Source organism: Salvia hispanica, chromosome 4 (assembly GCF_029641045.1).
Source record: "Salvia hispanica isolate PSC_SH4W2 chromosome 4, Shi_PSC_v1, whole genome shotgun sequence".
In the NCBI taxonomy this organism is placed as follows: Eukaryota; Viridiplantae; Streptophyta; class Magnoliopsida; order Lamiales; family Lamiaceae; genus Salvia; species Salvia hispanica.
Genome location: NC_142695.1, coordinates 41,054,866 through 41,079,838, shown reverse-complemented (window position 1 = coordinate 41,079,838; position 24,973 = coordinate 41,054,866). Strand labels below are relative to the sequence as shown.

At 38.4% G+C, this 24,973-nt stretch overlaps 1 pseudogene; it reads right to left on the bottom strand.

Annotated features, from left to right (window-relative positions):
* Nucleotides 1–20,360: 20,360 nt before the first annotated feature.
* On the bottom strand, nt 20,361–23,827 carry LOC148928661 (uncharacterized; annotated as a pseudogene).
* Nucleotides 23,828–24,973: the final 1,146 nt, after the last annotated feature.

The following is a 24,973-nucleotide window of genomic DNA, read 5'->3' as shown; positions in this document are numbered from 1 at the left end:
TATATAATGCAGAAAAATAATATTATTGTTACTTTCAGATATTAATTCTTTTATTACTAACTCAAGTAAAATATAAAATGATCAAAATGCATTGGAGTAACGCCGAAATATTATACTAAGTACTATTATTGCTTTCGGATTTTAGTTCTTCACTTTTATTTAATACAAATAAACGACCAGGTGTTCAGCCCAGTAAATAAGATCTCTTTGTTAAATCTAATAAAAACAATAAATGCATTTATTTGCATTAATATAATATGAACAGCTCACCAAATTGGACTTTCTTTGTCATGTAGTAGAATTTTTTATTTTGTGCATAAAATATCGCGTGTTAAATTATTTGGGTTAATATAAAAAATCATTCCACGAGATAGGCAAATTTGTAACAATATCTAGTGCTGAAGTCATTTAGATTAGTATTGAAACCCCGCGTGTCATGCACGTCAAATTTTAATTGCTTTAATTTATTAAAATGTAATTAAGTCCCTAACTCATCCACTCATGCAGATCTAATGCATTGTTGGCAATAGTAGGGGCAAATTTCCTATCTCAAATGTCTCATATATAGTACTCCGTATAGTGCTTATTTTAGTCATACATACTCACACTTTATACTCGAGCATCTAACCTTACTCGAATTTCTGGCATAATCAATTACTATATTCATTACATAATGTCCTAAATATTCATATAAATAGTGTAAGGAAGATATAACATTGCTATACATGTAAAAAAAAAATCTTGTGTTAGTCGTGATAAATCATACTCCCTCCGATCCCTAATAAATGTCTCATATTTGATTAGTGCAGATTTTAGAGCATTAACAATGGAAGGGCCGATCGAGAAGCTTTGAGATCGGCCTTCATTACGGAAAAGAGCCAATCAAAGGCCCCTTGCATATGGCTGTTGGAACGGCCTCGGTCGATACCCCATTGGCCAATGATGGGCGCCATTGCGGGGATAGGGCCGATCATCGGTCCTTACATTTTTTTTTTTAAAAATTAAATTTTTTTTATTCCATATTTTCTATTATAAATACCCCATCCCCTTCTCTCATTTATAAATTTGCATCTCGTTGTATTCTTTTTTCCAATATTGTAATACAACGAAGATATGCGTTTTAATATTTTTGCAATTTATTTAATTTGATAGCATATTAAATATAGACGTGCACAAAAGAAAACAAAAATGAAATGGGAAGTGAGATAGGTTTTCCATTGCATGGAGATAGGCCCTTGAGTAAAATGCTGACATGGAAATAATAAAAAGAGAATGGACCTTTGGGAGGGCTCTTCCATTGCTTATGCTCTTAAAAAATTGTTTGGCTTTTGAAGGAAAGTGGATCAAAATAGTTTATAGAGTGGAAGTCCAACTTCTATGTATTAATTTTATATTGAGTGACGTGAGTTAGTGGAATATGTTCTCAACTTACCAAAAAAAGTGAAAATTCTAATAAGGAAATATGAGACATTTAAATGTGACCGAAGTGAGTATTGAGTATTATCATAAACTTTAATCGATTGTAATTTCTACCCAGAATAAAAATTCGATGAAATTAAACTCTAGTTTTTCCTAACTAAAATTTCACTAAAATTAAATTCTAAAATATTATAGAAATATCTCCGTCCCATAAAAATATGGTGTGTTTAGCACGGGAATTAAGACAAAATTTATAAAGTAAGAAAGATGGGGAGAATGTTATGGTAAAGTAAGAGAGAGGAGAAGGATGACAGTTAAAGTAGTGTTAGTGGATAGTGAGACTTACATTATTAAATTGATATAACTTTCCAAAAATGGAATGCACATAATTTTGTGGAACAGACGAAAATGGAATGTGCACATATTTTTATGGGACAGAGGGAGTAGAACTCCCTCGTTCCGGTTAAGATGATACATTTTTTTGGTCGGCACGGGATTTTATGAGTGGTTGGTTAATGTGACTAATTGAAGAGAGAGAGTGAGTGTAAGTATTAAATAGAGAGAGAGAGAGCTGAATATTTAATAGGAGAGAAAAAAAATGGTTGGATGAATTAATTGGAAAGAGAAAATTAACAAAAATAGAAATTTGTTATCCTGGTTGGGAGAAACTAAAAATGAAAGTGTATTATCTTAGTTTCGACGAAGGGAGTAAAACAATTTTATTCTTTGACTGCATATGTAATGATACAACAAGATGTTTAGTGAATTAAATGAAATGAGAATATAATAAGAAAATAAATACTCCATCCATCCGTACATGAAAAATAGTCATATTTTGACATTTTGGGATATTCATAAAAATTAGTCCCATTTCTAAAATGGAAATTTCCTTCTTTGACTTTACCTACGTTTTCTTCCCTCTTTCATACTTTAACTACTTTTTTCCCTATTTCTTTTTATTTATCCACTTTTTCTTCTTCTATCTCTTACTTTACAAAATTTTTTTATTAAACCGACTAAGGAGAGTATAATAGGTAAATAGAGTAAATAAAAGAAGATCACCACCCAATTTTTGTGGAACTGATGGGGAGGGGTAGGGTAACTTATCATTATAGTTAATCGCTGCAGCAGGCTATTGCTATGCCGTCAATCTGAATAAATTATAAACATAATTATTTTTATTAATAAAAAGTGAATATTTATTTGTAATTGGAGTATTTTAAGTACTTGTTCGTGTCAATAATATACTTGCTATATTTCAAAGGATTGATATGTCTATATAATATTGATAGATAATTGTTCGGCGTCCAAAATGTAATTATTGTATATCAAAGGAATGATATGTCTATATGCACATAGATAGATGTTTCTGTCGTTTATATATACGTTTATATAGGGTAGCATTAGAGTCCATCATTAATTATAGTTACAACTTACATCTAATCTTATGTTGCCACGTGGTACAACAAATGCTATATTGTAGAAACTGAAATGCAATATGTTGAATTAACGAAGTACACGAACAAGAAAGTTGCTCTAAGTATGAGAAGAATGTGGAATGGAGGTATAGCAAAAAGTGTGAACTTCTTATTGAATCATTAGAGAGAAAAACGAGCTGAAGTTACAACTGGTTGATCTACTTTCTATATAGCTATATACACTAGTTATACTCTAGCAATCAAGAGTGTATGCGAGCTACACCCAAACGGTTACAACAGCTAGAGCAACTAACTTCTAACGGCTAGAAGCCAGCTCATGAATGAACTTAAGTCCTGATTCCATACGCTGCAGCTCTACCTTACTCCCATGCATCCTAAGTTGTTGTGTATGACCATAATCTTCAACAATCTCCACCTTGGTTATTACAGTAACTCAGAAGCCTTGGTTAGCATCGTGTAAGTTTACCAGCCTGCAGCAGTACTCGAACTTCTCTTTACTTAGTGGCTTTGTAGGCATGTATGTCGAGTTGTGTGTTGTATCTATCTTTGCCACCCTTACTCTACCACTCTTCACCTCATCCCTTATAAAGTGAAGCCTTACATCAATGTGTTTGCTCCTCTCATGGAACATTTGGTGCCTTGCCAAACAAATAGCTCCACTATTGTCACAGTGGATTGTAACACCTTCTTGCTTTATTCCAAAGTCAGATATAAGCCCCATCAGCCACTTGCTCACTTTAACAGCCGAGGTCAGAGCCATATACTCTGCTTCAGTGGTAGATAATGCCACCACACTCTGCAAACTGGACTTCCAACACACAGCTGATCCAAACCAAGTAAAGATGTAGCCTGTCTGGGATCTTCTAGTGTCTAGGTTTGCTGCATAATCCGAGTCACAGAAGCCCATCAGAGGCTCCTTCTCTATTTCACCACCTCCTTTGAACAAGATTCCCAACCTATCAGATCCTCTCAGATATCTCATTTTCCACTTTAGAGCAGTCCAATGCTGTTTCCCAAAACCTGACATGTATCTGCTGGTGGTGCTAATGGCATGGGCTATATCTGGCCGCGTACAAATCATCATGTACATCATACTCCCAACTATGTTGGAGTATGGGATCAAATCCATTTCCTTCTTTTCTTCTTCACTTTCTGCCCTCTACTCCTTTGATAACTTGAAGTGAGCAACTAGTGGAGTAGAAGCCTTTCTCAGATTCTAAGTCTTGAATTTCTTTAGAGTCTTCTGAATGTAGTTAGTTTGAAACAACCACAGCTTCATATTGCCTCTATCTCTGACTATATCCATGCCAAGGATCCTTTTAGCAATGCCCAGATCCTTCATTTCAAAATGTTCTTTCAACTGAGCCTTCACAATCTATCTCATTGATGTTTGCACCAGCTATCAACATATCATCTACATAAAGTAGAAGATACATTGGCTCTTTGCCATTTTGTCACAAAAACACAACTATCATACTGAGATCTAGAGAACCCCAGATCCAAGAGACTCCCTCCAAACATTAGGTACCATTGCCTGCTACTTTGTTTGAGGCCATAAATGCTCTTCTTCAGCATACACACTTTCTCTTCAGATCCAGGAACCTCAAAGCCTTGAGGCTGTGTCATATACTCCCTCCGTCCCACTTAAAATGCAACATTTGGAAATCGGCACGAGATTTTATGTAGTGTTGTTTTGTGAGTTAATGAATAGAGGGTAAAGTAAGATAGATGAAAAAGTAGAGATATAGTTGTTTCTATTTTAGGAAACATTTCATTTTTAATGGGACAGTCAAAAAAGGAAAACGTTTCATTTTTAATGGGACAGGGGGAGTATATTGTTTCTTCCAGGTCCCCATTCAAAAATGCAGTTTTTACATCCAGCTGCTCCACTTCCCAGTTCCTTTTGGCCACAATAGACAGCAAAACTCTGATGGAGCTATGCTTAACAACTGGAGAGAAGACTTCATTAAAATCAATTCCTTCTTCTTGGTTGAAACCCTTTGCTACAAGCCTTGCTTTGAATCTTACATCTCCTAACTTAGAGGACTCAAGCTTCTTCTTGAACACCCATTTGCAACCAATCACTTTTCTGAACTGAGCTTTATCAACCAAGATCCATGTCTTATTCTTTATCAGTGAATCAATCTCATCTTTCATTGCTTGATATCAGAGCTTAGATTCTGCTACAGTAATTGCCTCAGTATAAGAGCCTGGCTCAGAGAATTCCATTTGTTCAGCAATGTGGAGAGCATAGAATATCTTAGAATCATCATATCTAGCTGGTGGCCTTATATTGGTTCTTCTTGTTCTATCTCTGGCCAAATGGTAATTTCTCAAATCATGACTCTGATCTTGATCATCTTGTTCTGGAGCACTTTCAACATCAGATTCTCCATTAGGATCCATGATCTCATTTTGATCCACACTTTTATTGCCAGATGCAACTTCCTCCACCTCAAAAAGAGCATCAGTTGAATCAGCAGGAGAGCTATTTTTACTTTTGAATTTTTGCTCCAGAAAGGGCATCTTCTCTTCTATGAATACCACATCCCTGCTCAACAATATCTTGTGTTGTCCAGACTCTATACACTAGAGCCTATAGCTTTTCACACCTTTCTGATAGCCCAAGATGATGCATTGTAGAGCTCTTGCATCAAGCTTACCTCTCTTCTGATGTGCAAAAACCTTGCAGCCAAAAGGTCTTAATTTGTTATAATCAGACTTTCCGCCATACCACCTTTCTTCTGGAATTGCTCCACCTATTCCAGAAGAAGGGCACTTATTGATGAGATATGCAGCTGTTGAAACTGTTTCAGCCCAGAAATCCTTGCCTACACCAGAGGAACTCAGCAAACATCTGAATCTTTCAAGTAAGGCGTGGTTCATTCTCTCTGCAATCCCATTCTGCTGAGGGTTTGCTGGACTGTTCTATGATGTTTGATTCCCTTCTCTTGACTGAACTTATCAAATTTTTTAGACAAATATTCAAGGCCATTGTTTGTTCTTAATATCTTTGGTGAAGTACCCTTCTCATTCTGTACTTCATTGAACCATATCTTGAATGTCTTAAAGGCATCACACGTTTCCCTCAAAATATAGACCCGAACCTTTCTAGACCAATCATCTATGATGGACATATAGTACTTTCCTCTACCTAGACTCTTAATAGAAGCTGACCCCCATAAATCTGAATGAATGTAATCAAGAGGTGAAGTTGAGGTATGCTTACCAGTTGGATATGAAAGCTTCTTGGCCTTTCCCAGCAAGCAATCCTCACATTGCTCCACTACTCTGATACATCAGCCTCAGTCAACCCCTTCTGTACCAAGGCTTTCAAACTTCCATTGGCCGGATGTCCAAGCCTTAGGTGACACCTTCTATGTTATGATGGAGTTAGACTCATTTTTTATCACAATAGCTTGCAAATAATAAAGACTTACCACTCTCTGAGCTATCATCTTGATTTTGGAATTCTTGCAGATCTTCATTTTTCCATTATCTGATGTGAATGAGAAACCTTTCTTTTCAAGTGTTTCCAGAGATATCAAGTTCTTTTTTACCTCCGGAATGAACCTTACATCAGAGAGCATCTTTACAGAAACTTGACATCAAGTTCCTTCATCACTGATCTTGACATCCATAGCTTCAAGATCATCAATCGATTTGGTAAAATCCTCCAACTGCTCGATGATAGATCTATCTTCAGTGAAACTATAAGAGTAAAGCCTCCTCTTCATGTAGATGCGATTAGTTAAAGATTTCGCCAAGTAGACTTCATCGAGCTTCGCCAATATCTTTGAAGCCGTCTTCTGGTGCTGAACCTCTCTTAAAACCTTATCACCAAGCCAAAAAATCACGGCGCTATGGGCCTTCATCTGCATCTCCTCGAGCTTCGTCTGAGCTTTTTCGTCGAGAGCCGGTGCCTTCCCTTTATTCTCAGGATCTGCAGGAGCCAGAACAGCCGCAAGCCCCTGCTGCACAAGAACCGCGTGGATCTTCATTTTCCATAAGTCGTAGTCGTTCTTGCCCGTAAATGTAACGCCCCACTATTTCAAACCCTAATTTTCGGGTTATAAAATTTTTGCATTAAATGCCTTAAATGCTATGATATGTGGATTATTTGATGAGTAATTAATTGCATAGTGTCTTTGTGACCTAATTGCGTATGAGAATTGAGATTGAGTTGAATAGTCAACTTGTTGAAATGTTGACGTGGCTATTGAATAGTCAAAGATGGGAAAAATATGACGTGGCCGTTGAAAGGTCAATGCGTTGAGAAAAAAAAAAGAGGAAGTAAAGAAATGATTGATTGGGTGTGAATATTTGATGCGGAAAAATATAATTGTGGGTGAATTATTTTCCTAAGGGATGAGTGAGAATTAAATAGGAGCATTATTTAATCATGTGGAATTTTCGGCCATTATTATTATTTGGAGAAGAAATCCTATTTTTCTTGGATTTAATTATTGCTTGGAATAATTATCCGAATTTAATCCAAAGTCCGAATATTCCTTATTTTTTGATGAAATTTTCGAAAACTCCACCTTTGTTTTTCCATGAGATTTTCGAAAATCTCATATATTGGAGAAGAGGGAATTATTTATTTATTTGATCTCTTATTTATTCTACTCCATGAATAAATATAAATATGCTAGAATATCCTACCATATCTTGTCATATCTAAGAAGATATTGCCATATCCTAATTAAATTAGGATTTGAATTTATTCCTTGTTGGAAGAGAAAAAATACACGCCACTTTTGATATATATATTGGGGAGTTTAATTATTATTTTCTTGCTCCGTGATATTTTATTCTACTCCGTAAAATATTTGAATTTAAGTATAGGCTAATTAAAATAGCCTAAATTTTCGAAATCCTCCTAATTCTCAACGGCTTCAACGCCAACTACTCTTCAAATCTCTCCATATCTTCTCAAATCTCTAATTTATTTAATTAGAGATATTATTGTTGGCACTCTATAAATACATGAGAGATCCTAAACCCTAGAGATCAAAAACCGGCGCCTCCCACTCCTCATAAATTTCGAAAATCTCTCCCCCACTCTCTCCAAATTTTCTTCAAGTTTTCTTCAAGATTTCTTCATCAATTGAGAAGAATCCAAGTTGAAGTTCAAGATTTTATTGAAGAATCAAGGCTATAACTTGTTTCTACCGATTGTTCTTTTGGAAAAAGGTACTTTAAATTTTGATCTCCTCTTCTTCTACCGATTAATCGGTGTTCTTGAGTCCACATGCATTTAGATTGAGTGAAGGGGAAATAAATTGATGAATTTTGGGATGCATAGATGTGTGTGTGTATGTGACCGAGAGTGTGTGTGTGTGTGTGCACGCCTCGGGAGGCGTGCACATGTGTTGTGATCGTGTGCGTGTGTTGTGTATGTGGAACACTCATGCGTGACACGATTTAATAGTGATTTTGGAGTTGTTATTTGAATAAAAATGATATGCTAATCATACTTTGATTTTGATTGATGATTTTGAAAATAATCGATGGGAAAAAGGGAAATATGGGAGACATGCATGATTTGAGGTCAATGATTGAAACTGATTTGTGATACGCCTAATTTAAAGGTGATACTTCGCGCTCTCAGCGTGATAAACGAGGAGAAGAGAATACTATCGAGCTAAGCCGACAAGGTGGGCTTTCTTTTAAAATAAGGACATTGTCCTAAACTGATATTGATGAGAATGAGATATGTGTTATCATGCCTTGATTTGTTTTGTCGTGCCTATCCCTCGTGGCTATGCCACTATTGATATAATCGAATTCGGATCCTTGTAGAGCCGCAAACTCTACTTGGGTTAGTGTACACCAATGTTAGACCGAGAGTCAGCGTACGGGTTGGCCGGTCTAGTGACCTGGATTGCGGCCGCAGTCCTTGTCATGTAGAATGAGGATATGGTAAACGTCGATGAGAAAAATGGTTGCGCGACCGTGATATTTGATAAAAAATATATTTTGGTGCCTCGGGTCTTTCTAAAGTTAAAACCCCGATGGACACTTGAAAATGGCATGATAATTACTAATGTTGATAAAACTGTTTTCGGCAATGAGCCCACTGAGTATGATTATAAGTACTCAGCCTTGCATGTGTTTTCCCTATGTGCAGGTTGAGCGGTGACGAGCGGGCGGCGGTGTTGAGTAGGAAATAATAAGATGATCTGTTGGTATTTAAAGTGTCGTTGTGTCTCCATACATAGCTTCACTTCTTTCTTGGTCGCTTCCGCTATATATATTATGAAAACTTGTGATCTTTTGGTTGGGTGGAATACTTTTATTTCGTGGGAATATTTTGGATATGGAACAGTTGAGAATATTTTGGAATCTTTGATAAGCATTTATTGCGATAGCCTTTTGTTGGATTTCTTTGCGAAGGCATTATTCTTCTTCTACTTAATTGTTCATGGAATGCTTTGGTTAAAACCCTTTTTAAATGGAACCCTAGCCTATGATCTTTGATGCATTTAAGTTCGCCTAGTTAACGATCGCCGCATTTATTATACCCTAGATGGGCGGGTCGTTACAGTAAATTTCTCAGCCTCAAGTCTAGCAGCCACCATCTACACTTTCTTATTCGATCGGAATTCCCGCCGGACGGCGCCAATTGTTGAATTAACGAAGTACACGAAGAAGAAAGTTACTCTAAGTATGAGAAGAATGTGGAATGGAGGTGTAGTAGAAAGTGTGAACTTCTTATTAAATCATTAGAGAGAAAAACGAACTGAAGTTACAACTACTTGATCTACTTTCTATATAGATATATGCACTAGTTATACTCTAGCAATCAAGAGTGTAAAGAGTGTATGAGAGCTACACCCAAATGGTTACAACAGTCAGAGCAACTAACTTCTAACGGCCAGAAGGAAGCTCATGAATGAGCTTAAGTCTTGATTCCATATGCTGCAGCTCCATCTTACTCCCATGCATCCTAAGTTGTTGTGCATGACCATAATCTTTAACACAATATACATTTGTAAAGTTGTATATGCATTTCCGCATTAGTTATAGGCAAACTACATTTTATATTGTTGAGTTTTACATTTAACACAAATTATCTACAATAATGCAAAACAAAAAATATATAAATGCAATCCGCCTATATATAAAATGCTAATTAAACAGTCTATATCGAAAATGCAAAATTCAACAATAAAATATGCAATTTGCCTATAACTAAATGCAATCTGCCGAAATTCATCTATTACTACTATAAATGTATATTGAAATTTAGTGTTTACAATATTTCATATTTCTTGCCACGTGACAGCATGAGATTGAATTTACATTAGCATTTTAAAATTAGTTAGCGTATTAGTATATCCTCGTCTCTATACACATAGATAGATGGTTCATCATTTATATATGTCTCTAGTCCTAAAAAAAAGTAGTTTTAATTTGCTAATTTGATTTACTCATCAAAATTAATTAATTTCAATTTAAAAATATTTTCACCACGCATTAAATTAATCTTACTTTCTATTAATGCTATTTCAACATTTTTTTTTCGATTCCCTGTTTTACCTTTCATACTAAAATATCCTCAAAATTTATGTGGAGACGGAGGGAGATGTAGTAACGAAGGTCTCCCATCAGTAGTTAATCAAATTTGAGGCTATAGATTCTCTAGTTATTTTATCAAATAAACAATTTATCATAAGTTCTATGGGAGTAAATAAATATTTCCCCGTCCTAAGATAATTGGAGCATTTTTTTAGGACACGTGATTTAAAATGTTAATTTGTTAAAAATTAAAATGAAGAGAGATAAGTAACAAAGAGGATAAATTAGTAAATCAAGAGAGAGACAATCGTGTTTACTAGAAAAAAACATGACTCAATTATTTTTAGGAAAATCCAAAAAGGAATATAACTTAACTACCTTGGGATGGAAGGAATACTATCATTATTATTATAGAAGAATATAGTACAAGGAGTAAAAGAGGCTGAAGATACAGCTAACCTTTGTACTCCGTATAAAATATGAAAATATACAATTTAAGTATTTCAACAATATACTTCTCTAGTCCCATTATAAATGAAACGTTTAGTTTTAGCACAAAATTTTATATAGTATTGTTTTATAAATTAATAAGGATAGTATAAGATAATAGAAAGGAAAATGTAAAGATAATATTATTTCTATTTTAAAAAATATGTCATTTTTAATAAATAATCTCAAAAATATTTTAAGGGATATCCCAAAATTGCAAATGTTGTCTATTTTTAAAGAATCGGATGGAGTATTATATAATTATTCATACATTATCTAAACATATGGATGTCTTATCAATCGAAATGTTTAGTATAAAAATATTTAAAAATTTGCAAAGTGGACTAGCATCATATGAGTAATATTCTTCGATCATTTACACCAAACTCAAACTCATTTTTGAGTATATGTCACACTAAAAAATAATTTTACTTCAATCATTATACCAAATTGAAGATTTACACCATTTTTGGGATTTTGTCTCACAAAACTTTTGCAGTAACACCAAATATGATGTTGTTTTTAGAAAAACACCAAAAATGAGTTTGAGTTTAGTGTATGGTTGGAGAAGATTTCTACACCAAAACTCATTTTTGGTGTATGGTTGGAGATGGTCTAAATACGTTAATTAATTGTATATGTGTTAAACCATAGCTTTTTATGAATAAAAGTTAAAAATATTTATAAACAGTACAAAATGCGTGTTTAAATTCATTGTATGTAGCGCTAAAAAATTGTTGCTTTCAGATATGAATTCTTTTGTTTAATAACTCAACTCAAGTAAAATATAAAATGATCAAAATGTATTGAATGTAACGCCGAATAATAATATTATTGTTGCTTTCAGATATTAATTCTTTTATTTATACCAGTAAACGGGCAAGGTGTACAACACAACAAATTGGATTCCCTTTGTTAAATAAAATACTCTATTGTTTTCTATAATATGATAAAAATATTAATGCATATTATTTGCACTAATGTAATGTGTACAGCCCACCCAATTGGACTCCCTTTGTCGTATAGTAAAATATTTTATTTTGTGCATATAATATCGTGCATTAAAATTATATGGGTCAATATAAAAAATTATTCCACGAGATATGCAAATATGTGATAATATAGGTGAGAGTGCATATTTAAGTCAGACTACTATTTAGATTAGTATTGAAACCCTCCGATCATGCACGTCAATTTTTAGTTGCTTTCATGCATTGGTAGTAGGGGCAAATGCCCTCTCTCAAATTACTCGTCTGCAGTAGTCTAGTGCTTATTAAAGTCACATTTATGATATAAAGTTTATAAATAACTCCTACACAGTCACACTTTGCACTCAAGCCTCTAACCTAACTTGAATTTCCGACTAATCGATCATATTACTCTTCTGCCGTTAGGAATTTCATTTGAGTTCGGCACGAATTTTAAGAAATATAAAAGGAAAGTGAGTGATAAAAGATAGTGGAATGTGAGATTCATTTTTTTATATTAGTTTTATAATAAAATATGGATGGAATGAGTTAGTGGAAAGTGAAGTGTACCTCCCATTTATAGTAAAGTGAACCGGGACCGGGACGGAGGGAGTATTATTCATTGCATTATGTCCTCAATATTCATTTAAATAGTGTAAGAAAAAATATTGCTATACATAACAAGATCATAAATGTGAATCCATGGAGATGGATATGATGAACACCTGAGGAAGATATTCTGGAGAAGAAAGAAAGTATGATTTCTCTTATTGATTGAATGAAATCGATACAGAAACCAAGCACCTTATATATCAATGGTGCATGGTGTAGATACATCAAAAGCATGAGATAAAATCTCCTATAACTAACTTCATTAACCGAATGTGACAGCTAGCATAAGCAGTTATCGAGTGTGCATGAGCCACACGCTGCATAGCATATTCTAATAGCCTCCCTCAAGATGGACTGTATGCGGTAGTGAAATCCATCTTGAAAAGCAACGTTTGAAAAGGAGTTGTGGCCAACGGTTTGGTGAAGATGTCAGCAAGTTGGTGAGAATTATGGACATGAACAGTCTTGATAACTCCCTCAAGAATTTTGTCACGAACAGTATGACAGTCGATCTCAATGTGTTTCATGCGCTCATGAAAAACTGGGTTCGAGCTGATGTGAACTGCAGCTTGGCTGTCACAATACAGAGGCACCGGTTGATGCACTTGAAGGCTAAAGTGTTAAGAGATGATTTCTCTTAACAAGATTCCGGCGTCGCGGAGGCGATCGTCGGAGGATAAAAGGTAGACGAGGTAGTCGCGGGAGCTTTGCCCGTCGATCAAACCAAGATCAATACCGAATTGAAATAAAGCGTAAAAATAAGATAAAGGTAATTGTATTTCTTCATTGAATGAGAAGGATACAAATACTCCTATTTATAAGACTAGACTAACTTAATGAGCAAAAAAATAATGATCCTAAAAGATATATAGGAAAATAAGGGAAAGATATGCTAAATCAATAACTAACTAAACAATAGGATAGAGGGAATATTCATATAGATATCTCGTATCAACTCCCCCACGGTTAAAATCCACCTTGTCCTCAAGGTGGAAACCACGACACAATAAATAGCGTCGCGAACAAAAGCGTTAACGAGCTGTCCCCTCCTGGATCAAACACACACCGACTAGTCGAGCATCTCCCCTCTTCATCAATAACATCCTGGTATTCTTCACCAACCTTAAGATTCTCGAGTCCTCCTACAGCAACATCGGCAATCCATTTAATTTCAGACATTGCCACAACCTTCGCAATAGCCGCTTGATCGTCTAAACACGATGGATTAAGCATCCTTTGGTCTTGCTCCCTCAAATCAAGCCCATCGCCACCCAAAAAGCTATCTGGACTGTCGTCAAGTGTTGACGACTGTCTGTGGGTAAGATAATCGACATAGCTATTGGATTGAATAACTGAATTCATTGGATTGATTTGTTTGATACATTGTACATGAGTATATATAAGACTCTAGACATAAATGTTTCTAGGAACTATACTACACAATAAATGTTATTCTATTTTCCAACACTTCTAGGAACTCATGTATCCTCTTTCCAATGCTCTTGGGACTCATGTTCTCTCTTTTCAACACTCCCCCTCAAGTTGGTTAACGGGATTCCCGATATCCAACTTGCCAAGGACTTCTGCAAAATTCCTTGCTCCTACTGCTTTTGTCAGAATGTCTGCGAGTTGGTCTCCAGATCGAACAAATGGGAACTCAATAATTCCCTCTTCAATTTTCTCTTTGATGAAATGTCTGTCTACTTCAACATGCTTTGTCCGATCATGTTGGACTGGATTTCCTGCGATACTGATTGCAGCTTTATTATCACAGAAAATTTGACACGTCTTCTGTGACAAAAAACCCAGTTCACCCATCAATCTCCTAAGCCACAGTACCTCAGTTAATCCATGTCTGATCCCTCTAAATTCTGCCTCTGCACTTGATAATGCCACAACCTTCTGCTTCTTGCTTTTCCATGTAACAAGGTTTCCTCCAACAAATGTGAAGTACCCTGAAGTGGATCTTCTGTCGACTGGGTTTCCAGCCCAATCAGCGTCTGTATACCCATGGATATCCAGATGTTCACTCCGTCTGAAAATTATTCCATGATTAAAGGTACCTTTGAGATACCGAACAACTCGCAGTGCCGCTTCAAGATGGTCACTTTGTGGTAGGTGCATGAATTGACTTATCACACTTACTGCATATGCTATGTCCGGTCTGGTGTGTGAAAGATAAATCAATTTTCCGACTAACCTTTGATACCTTTCTCTATCGGCAAGTTGAGCTCCTTCTGTGATTTGAAGTCCATGATTAACAACAATCGGTGTGTCTTCAGGTTTGCAATCCATCATGCCAGTTTCTGCCAGAAGATCCAACGTGTATTTTTTCTGATTTATAAAGATTCCTTCCTTTGATCTCAAGACCTCGACTCCCAAAAAGTACTTAAGCGCCCCCAGATCTTTCATTTCGAATTCCGTGGCCAAATTCTTCTTGAGCGCTTCTATTTCTTCAAAGTCATCTCCTGTAATAATCATGTCATCAACATAGATTATGAGACATGCAAGCTTGCCCCCCTTTTTCTTCATGAAGAGTGTGTGATCTGCATTGCTTTGTTGATAATCATACTTCTTCATTGCTTCTGTGAATCTTCCAAACCATGCTCTAGGAGACTGTTTTAAGCCATACAGGGTTTTCTTCAAATGACATACTTCCCCATCTTTAAAGTCTTCTTCGAAACCTGGAGGAGCCTCCATGTAAACTTCTTTCTTCAATTCACCATGTAAGAAAGCATTAGTTACATCAAACTGGTGAAGAGGCCAATCTTTGCTTGCTGCAATAGAGAGTAATACTCGGACAGTATTCATTTTTGCCACAGGCGAGAATGTCTCAGAGTAATCCACTCCATATGTCTGGGTGTAACCTTTAGCCACAAGGCGAGCCTTATATCTCTCGATGGACCCGTCTGGTCTTCGTTTGATAGTAAAAACCCATCTGCAACCTACAGTTCGTTTCCCCTTTGGAAGTTGACATTTTTTCCATGTTTTATTCCTCTCCAGGGCTTTTAGCTCTACCATCATTGCGTCCCTCCAATGCTTGATTTTTAATGCTTCCTTTACTGTCTGTGGGATTTCCTCTTCTCCATAGAGGGCTGCTTCAAAAGCCCTAGCAAGTTTGGTTAAGTTTTCTCTTGCCACACTTCCTACTGGATATTTTGACCTTCTGCTCGTTCTTTCAGGTGAGTACCGTTTGGGTGGAATTCCACGAGTACTTCGGATAGGTCGAATGTATTGTCCGGTGTCTTCATCTATAATCTCTCTCTCTTCTCCTTCTGTAGCAACATTGTCAGTACTGATATTAACAGAGTTCTCAAGATCGGTTACCTCAGATATCGGAACGGGTACTGTTGGGGTGTCACCTAGTTCCATAGGTTGGGTCGTGTTCGTGGCATGCTCGGCGACAGATGTAGCTGGCTCTGGTGGACCTTCGGTAGAGGAGTGATTATTCGGCATAGGCAGCCAACTTATCGAGTCAATTATATTTATTTCCGTCTCCCCCTGGCTCGGAAGTTGGGTGGCGTAAAAGAATTCAGTTTCTAAGAAAGTGCAATTCATTGTGGTGATAACTTGGCGGGTTTTTGGATTATAGCACCTATAGCCTTTCTGATGAGCCCCATACCCAATGAAAACACACTTATCTGCACAGGGTGAGAATTTGTTACGCTCATGTTTGGGGATATGGACAAAGACCGAACAACCGAAGATGCGAGGTTCGAGGGACAGGGTAGGAGGTATTTTAGACATGGTGGATAATTTTTGGAGAGGGGTTTTAAGGTCGAGAATTTTGGTGGGAAGACGATTGAGGAGATATACAGATGTGGCTACGGCTTCGGGCCAGAAAAAATTTGGGAGTTTGGAATCAAGGATAAGGGCTCGGGTTATGTTTAGGATTGCACGATTTTTTCTCTCAGCTACCCCGTTTTGTTCCGGAGTGTAGGCACAAGATGTTTGATGGATAAGACCTTTTTCAGCACAAAAATCTTTCATTTTAGTGTTGACATACTCTCCCCCATTATCGGATCTGAGGACCTTGATTTTGGTTTGAAATTGGGTAAAAATCATAGTATAGAAATCAGAGAATTTTGAAAAAACATCTGATTTATTTTTAAGAAAATATACCCAAGACATGCGAGTGCAATCATCAATAAAAAGGACGAAATATCGAAATCCATTTCCCCCAACTACTGGCGAAGGGCCCCAAACATCAGAGTGTATTAAGGAAAAAGCATAATCAACTCTAGTATTGCTAGATTTAAAAGATTGTCTGTGGCTTTTTGCCAAAATGCATGTCTGACATTCAAAAGCAAAGTTTTTAGGAGAATTCGGAAATAAAATATTTAAATAACTCAAGGAAGGATGTCCTAACCGCCTATGCCATAACCACATTTCTCGTTCCGTAGGTCTGTGAGCCAACATCCCTCTGCCAGTTTGAGCTACCTCGTCCACATAATATAACCCATGGTATTCAGTGCCACGCCCAATCGTCATCTCCGTCCGAATATCCTGTAGAAAACAACAATCCGGTTGCATTAGGAGTCTGCAGTTGAGTTCTCTTGTTACATGGGAGACAGACATCAATTTTTGTGATAATGTGGGAACATAAAGGCAATTAGCAATTTTCAATGATGGAGATATTTGAATAGTCCCTGCCCCTTCAACTGGAACAAGGTCCCCTCCCGCTGTCTCGATATAAATTCGTTTTGACTTTGTTAATTCCCCAAAATCAGCCCTATCGTATGACATAGTATCCGTTGCACCACAATCAAAAATCCATCCCCTTTCATCCCTAACTTCTGATTTTCTTACTTTACAAGCCACAGAAATATCGAAATCATTATTTAGGACTGAAAAACGATTCATACATTCTATATAGGGTGTTTTTGGAAGACAAGCATGACTCAAGGGCCTGTTTTGCAATTTTTTTGGTGACCTGGGGTTCTTTTCCTAATAAATCATTTTTCTTGGGGGGCAAATTGAAAGACGGAGAAAATAAAAGGGTTTGGGGCAAAGCCTCAAACCCTTTACCTTCGATTGAACGTGTATACGATGCTCTAGCCGCTTCTTCCCCTTTTTCGATTCCCCCACCAGATCCCCACCAGCCGCCGGCCGCTGAGCTCCCAATTGGACGGCTGCCATCGTTCCCAGCGCCGGTGGCCACCTGGTCGCCCGATGGGAAAAAACCCCCGTCTGCTCCTTCTCGCCCAACGGCGATTTTCCCTTTGCCGGTGTTGTTCTTGTTTGATTTGTGACCATCTTCCCACCATTCCGGGGAGCCGACGAGTTTTGATTTGTCAACTCCCTTTCGATCATTGGAGTTCCCTCGCGGTGGTATCGCCGATGAGCTTTGGTGAAGCGGCTGGATTCCTCGGAACTGGAGTTGTGGTGGTGGTTGTCTCGCGCCGAGCACGCTGCCTATTCCCGAATCTGGGGTTTGGGCGGTTGGTTTCCAAATCCCCTCCCTGGATTCTTCTTGCTTTACTCTTCCGAATGCATTGCGCATCAACTTCGAACCGATTGGGAAGTTTGTCCCATCTACTTTGATTCCAATTGATACTGTTTCAATTGTTTTGCTGGCCATTGAGGATGGGGTACTCACTTGATCTTAGTGTTTTTGATTTTGTAACAGGGGCTGCGTATGGTTTTTTCTGAGATTGGATAGGGATGGTTTGTTGCCGGATCTTGGCTGATTGGTTTGGGAAGGGTATGGAACAGTGATGAGGAAAATTCTGAGTTCCAAAGAACTAATTTAGGATCGATTTTTTTTCTGCTCTTGATACCATATTGGATTGAATAACTGAATTCATTGGATTGATTTGTTTGATACATTGTACATGAGTATATATAGGACTCTAGACATAAATGTTTCTAGGAACTATACTACACAATAAATGTTATTCTATTTTCCAACACTTCTAGGAACTCATGTATCCTCTTTCCAATGCTCTTGGGACTCATGTTCTCTCTTTTCAACAATAGCATCCATTCTCATTAGGGTTCCTTTCTAAGGCAGATGCATATCTCCCGGCAGCAAATGGAAGAATCCTTTGACGCAAGGTAGGAATCAAGAAGCAATATTTAGCGTTGATAACAACAACTTTGCGAGGTGTGCCTCCGGGATCAAACGCATGCTGAGGAGAATGTTCGTTAATGAAGCTCAGTATATACCTGGGACAGTAAGCAACACCAGCTCTCTTTCGCCACTGTTTCTCTGCCAGAGATTCAACGATGGATCCTTAAGTACCAGCTCTCTTTCGCCACTGTTTCTCTGCCAGAGATTCAACGATGGATCCGAACGCTCCGGAAGAACCAAATCCTGCAATTAAAAACTGGACGATTCCACTCTTCCCAAAAATTACTTTCCCGGACAAAATAGCTGGAGCTCCTTGCGAGCCATCCTCTTGTCTGTTCACATTGGTATCACCTAAACTCTGATCTCCATCTTCAGTACTTCTGGCACCTCGAGTGCCAGTGCTTTCAACCATCAATTTTCTTATTTATTTCGTTCTCTTTGTCTCCTCATTGAATTCTTCAATTCCTAATTGCACTCCAAACGTGATTTTCCAAGTTGTGAAATCAATGATCATCTTCTCTTCATCGTCTAACAAAGCCTCGTCCTCTCCATTAATATCGTGGCTGCACAGTGAGGAGAGCATGGCTGGTGGGGGCGGGACAACAGCTGCAACAGGTAACGAGTTGCTAGATGGATCATGATGGAGATCGGGGCGCAAGAGGCCTCCGGAATCCGTGGTGCAAGGCAGCGGGCAGTCAGCAGGGATCGGTTGATCATATGCAGTGTATACTTGCGGTGCGCTTAGTCCTGGCGGATCCCAACAGGTAGGTGAGCTCGGGGGCTGGTACGGGGGCGGTGTGGACTGGTATTCAGGCAACCCCGAGTGATATCCAACGGAAGGATTTTGCGACGGTGCGTCTGACGAGTAGGGAGACTGCCCAAAAGTCGAGGTTGTGTACTGCGTCGGCGGTGCGTTTAAAGACTCCGTGTTGGTATAGGGTCGCTGTCCATAAAGAGGTGGGTCCCAGCAGGTAGGGCAGCGCATGGGTGGCTTTCCGTAGTCGACTGGATGATAGTGTTGCTGTCCATACTGTGCGAAACCCAAGCAATTTCCCGGCGGCTCCCACCAGGAGGTTTGGTGAAAAGGATGCTGATCGTCGGGTGGATATCCCTGTGGTGACTGGTATTTCGGCGGGTCCCAGCACGATGGCTGACAAATAGGGTTGTGCTGTTGTTGCTGAAACTGATGTGACGGAAACCCTCCAAAATTAGGGTTATGATTTGGTTGCCCATGTATGAGAGCTGGACGATTGTACCAATCAACTCTGTTGCAAGTGGTGTGTGGCTGGGTATACTCATTGAGGTGGGTCTGCTGGTCGGGAGCGAAGTGCGCGGTGGCGCCATAGTCAGCGGAATAGTTTAGGTAGAGGCACTGAAAACGACAGCCACCATGTGGCCGTGCGCGACGAGGTCTGTGGTTCCAAAATCATAGGAACCATAGGGCTGCTGCGGTTGTGGGTTGGCATACAGCTGGGGTCGGTCGGGTGGACCAGGTTCGGGTTGCAACGGAGGGAGCGTTGCTGCTACCCTGCACTCATGCTCAACCAATCGGGACTCGATTCTGGCCAACCTAGCGAGAATATTCTCCCACGTTGCTGCTATTGAAGTCAATTGCAAGCCTTCAAATGCTTGCGATATCTCCGACCATGAAGGAAGATTGACTTCGGTCATGAGTTCGAAAATGGAAGCACCAATTGTTAAGAGATGATTTCTCTTAACAAGATTCCGGCGTCGCGGAGGCGATCGTCGGAGGATAAAAGGTAGACGAGGTAGTCGCGGGAGCTTTGCCCGTCGATCAAACCAAGATCAATACCGAATTGAAATAAAGCGTAAAAATAAGATAAAGGTAATTGTATTTCTTCATTGAATGAGAAGGATACAAATACTCCTATTTATAAGACTAGACTAACTTAATGAGAAAAAAAATAAAGATCCTAAAAGATATATAGGAAAATAAGGGAAAGATATGCTAAATCAATAACTAACTAAATAATAGGATAGAGGGAATATTCATAGAGATATCTCGTATCATAAAGTCTTTGAGTAAAGCCACAATCCACACAACTTCACAGCAAGCAAGTGCCATTGCCCTATACTCGGCCTCAGCCGAAGATCTAGAAACAGTATGTTGCTTCTTTGATTGCCAAGAGATTAGTGAGGTGCCTAGAAACAAGGCGAAGCCTGAGATGGATCTCCTAGTGTCAGGGCAAGCTGCCCAATCCGCATCAGAGAAGATGCTTAAAGAAGGTGAAGACTTTGCCGAGTAAAACAAGCCATGACCAATAGTGCCTTTTAAGTACTTCAGAACTCTCTCACCAGCTGCTAAGTGATCTGAGCAAGGTTTAGAAAGAAACTGACTCAGTTTGTTGACGGCAAATGTTATATCTGGTCGTGTTATGCAGAGATACACAAGCCTCCCGATCAATCTTCTTTATACAGTTGGATCATCTAGAGGCTCCCCTGCATCCCTAACCAGTGATTTTGCAGAATCCATAGGAGCAGAGGCTGGCTTAGAGCCTAGCAAACCAGCATCTGTTACCAAGTCTAGAGCATATTTGTGTTGAAAGATGAAAATTCCAAAAGCATTCCTAGCAATTTCAATGCCAAGAAAGTATTTGGGTGTGCCCAAATCTTTGAACTTGAAGTGCCCAGCAATGAATTCCTTGAACTGATTTACCATTTCTTCATGACTGCTAGCCACTAAAATGTCATCCACATAGATGACAACCCCAAAGAAATTCCCATCATCAGAATATTTGTAGTAGTAGGAATGATCAGAAGCAGATTGGAGCAAACCAAAACCAGATTGTACTTGAGAAAATTTGATATACCACTGTCTAGAGGCCTGCTTGAGGCCATATAGGGACTTTTTCAATTTGCAGACAAGCTGCCCAGTTCCCGTACCATGTATATTTCCTCCTCAAGATCTCCATAGAAAAAAGCATTATTGATGTCAAGATGAGCAAGTATCCAACCTTTAACAGCTGCTAGAGCTAGCATCATTTTAACAGTAATGAGTTTTGCAACAGGGGAAAAGGTATCATGAAAGTCAATTCCTGCCTGTTGAGTGAAGCCCTTTGCAACTAAGCGGGCTTTATAGCGTTCAGCTGTAGCATCTGCCTTGAACTTTATTTTATAAACCCATTTACATGAGATTGGAACCTTGCCCGCTGGTAAAAAAGTGATCAGCCAAGTATTGGTTTATCAAAGCTTGTAGTTCTTCCTGCATAGCAACACCCATTCTGGATGTTGGGCTGCTTGTTTGTATGATGTAGGTTCAGTGAGTATGGAGAGGAGAACAATGAATTTCTGATAGGGCTGTGAGAGTTTGGCCAGAGAAAAGTAGTCAGCTATTGGATATTTGGTGGAAGAAGTCACTGAGTTACATATATAGTCAGTGAGGTGAGATGAATTTTTATTTGTCTGCCTGATTTGGATATGTGAGTGGGAGAAGCTGAGTTTGAGGTATTTGATGATGTTTGAGGATTGATGGGAGTAGAATTGGAAGAGGATGCTGAATTATGAGAAATATCGGCTGGAAATTGGGATGGAGTTTGATGTGAAAGAGGAAAGTCACACTCATGAAAAATGACATTCCTACTAATGAAAATGTCACTGGTCTCCAGATTTAGGAACTTATAACCCTTATAACCCGAAGGATACCCAATGAAGATACATTTGATGGCACGGGGAGAGAATTTATTTTTGCTTTTGTCCAAGGTTGAAGCAAAACAAAGACAGTACATGCAGTATGAGATGAAGGCTCAGTGTGAGATGAAGTTGAAGCTACACTTGAATAACCCTTTGATGTATCTGGAAATTCAAATATGTAGAGGTTACCAACACGACTACCCCTCCCAATCATTGTCCCCAGTAAAGCTTCCTGAATGATGAAGCTATTATGAGTAAATATCACAGTACATGCAGTATGTTTGGTGAGGGCACTAACAGAAATTAGATTGAAGGAAAAGGAGGGGACATATAAGACTGAGGAAAGAGTGATGAGAGAGGTCAATTGGACAGTACCTAGGTGTGTGACTGGAGCAGTATGGCCATTGGGGAGATTGACAGCAGCATTGGCTATAGGTGAAGCAGAAGTGAGTAGTGAATGATCATGACACACATGGTGAGTAGCCCCCGTGTCTAAGATCCAAGTAGAAGAACTAGAACATGAGATAGAATTAATATGAGAAGAGAAAGAAATTGTACCAGAAAAGTTATTTGTGAAAGGATCTGAATTTTCTGTGGCAGAAGTATTGATTGGTGGGGATGAGGTATGGAGTTGCTGGCTTTGCAGGAGACTAACAAGCTGTTGATATTGATCAATACTTGGCAGATTAACCGTAGAAGGACCAGGCAAACTCAGGGGAGTCGTATCTTCCTCCAAATTAACAAATCGATTCTGAGAAAAAGCTTTTCCAGAGGAACCAGTAGCTGCATTACCTCCATTGCCTTTACCCTTTCCTTTGCCAAATCCAGGTGGAAAACCATGGAGAAGAAAGCATTTCTCCAGAGGATGGTTTGTTTTACCACAATGAGAGCAGAGAAACTTCATGAGAAACTGCAGCATTAGAGAAACTGCATAGTGCAGTCCGCTTCCTGGTGTTGATGCCATCTTGAAGCACTATCACAAGTGCATCTAGTGCAGGTACACCATGTCAGAGGCTGAGAGTTTTTGTATTCATCCCATACACTGCGCAGATTTGTAAAATAACCGCTAACATCTGCGGATCCTTGCGAGAGAAACATGAGCTGTTGCCGTAGTTGATAAATCCTAGCTGAATCGCCAGTGGAAAATCTCTCCTTCAAATCTGACCATATCGCATATGCATCATCAATATACATGATGCTTGAACAGATTTCAGCAGAGACCGAGTTGCGGAGCCAAGATACGACCATGTTGTTGCACCTGAGCCACTGCTGCGGATAAAGAAGGTCATCACGCAGGGGACGATGAATTGAGCCATCAACAAACACCAATTTGTTTTTGGCGAGGAGAGCTGTTGTGAGCGATTGACTCCAAGTCGAATAATTCAAGCCACTGAGTAGTTGATGAACAAGGATAGTTCCCGGACTATCGCTAGAATGAAGATAATAAGGACTAGAAGTGTCCTCAAATGGAGGAGGGCGATCACCGCCGCGATTACCTCGACCATTCATCGTGAAAAGAATGCGAATGAAGGAGAAAACAGCTACGAAATCAGAGTGGCAAGAAAGAGTGGAAGATGTTTGTCACTAATACCATAACAAGATCATAAATGCGAATCAATGGAGATGGATATGATGAACACCTGAAGAAGATATTCTGGAGAAGAAAGAAAGTATGATTTCTCTTATTGATTGAATGAAATCGATACTTATATATCAATGGTGCATGGTGTAGATACATCAAAAGTATGAGATAAAATCTCCTATAACTAACTAACTTCATTAACCGAGTGTGACAGCTAGCATAAGCAGTTATCGAGTGTGCATGAGCTACACGCTGCATAGCATATTCTAATAATACATGCAATAAACAATGTCGTATAATTCCATGATAAATCATATCGTGCAGTATCAAAAACTTCAATCCGTTGCATTTTCTATCCAAATTGGAAATTTGAATGGAAAATAGGCAACCTTGGGGTTATATGGGAAAAATTTCCACTCAATGAGGTATTTACTCACTGCCTAAGAAACGCAAAATGTAATGAATTAAAAGATTGTACATCTCAAGAAATGGGCATTTTTCGACGGGCCTTGTTAAAAACTTGGGCCATATAGAAACTAAAACTGACGAACCAAACACCATATATCTATAGATCTGGCCTAGTTAACACTAACACACCAACCAAACATATCCTAAGCATCTATCTATCATCACGTCCATACGATGGTTGAACGTCGCGCCATAAGGATTCATAGTGAATTTTTTTTTTTTTTTTTTTGTGTTTTCCAGTAATACAATCTTGGTCTCCTCACATGTGTGTATTATCTATAGGACAATACTGTTATATATGCCTTATAAAACAATATATTATGGCATTAAGCAGAAAAGTAACACGTTTCGAATTCTTGTTAATTGCCAGTTGTGCATATAGCAAACTATTCATATTGGGGTTCAAAAATTATCCACGGACCACCAAATCTGTCGTTATATACTGTACATTGCTTTCATATTAAAAGCATAGTAGCGATATATATTCATACCTTATCGTATTTTGATTTTTTAAGGTGGCAAATGCCCCTCTTCAATTATCTTGATATACTATATTACTTTAATTTTGATTTTGCATAATGATCTAAATTTTCCTATATTTGCACATTCACGAATTCCAAATTTTCCTCATATACTCCTTCCATCCCTTAAAAATATGGGCAATTGAAATGACATGGGAATTAATGTACAATTGGTAAAGTAATACAGATGGGGAGAATGGTAGTCAAATTAGTATCAGTGGATAGTG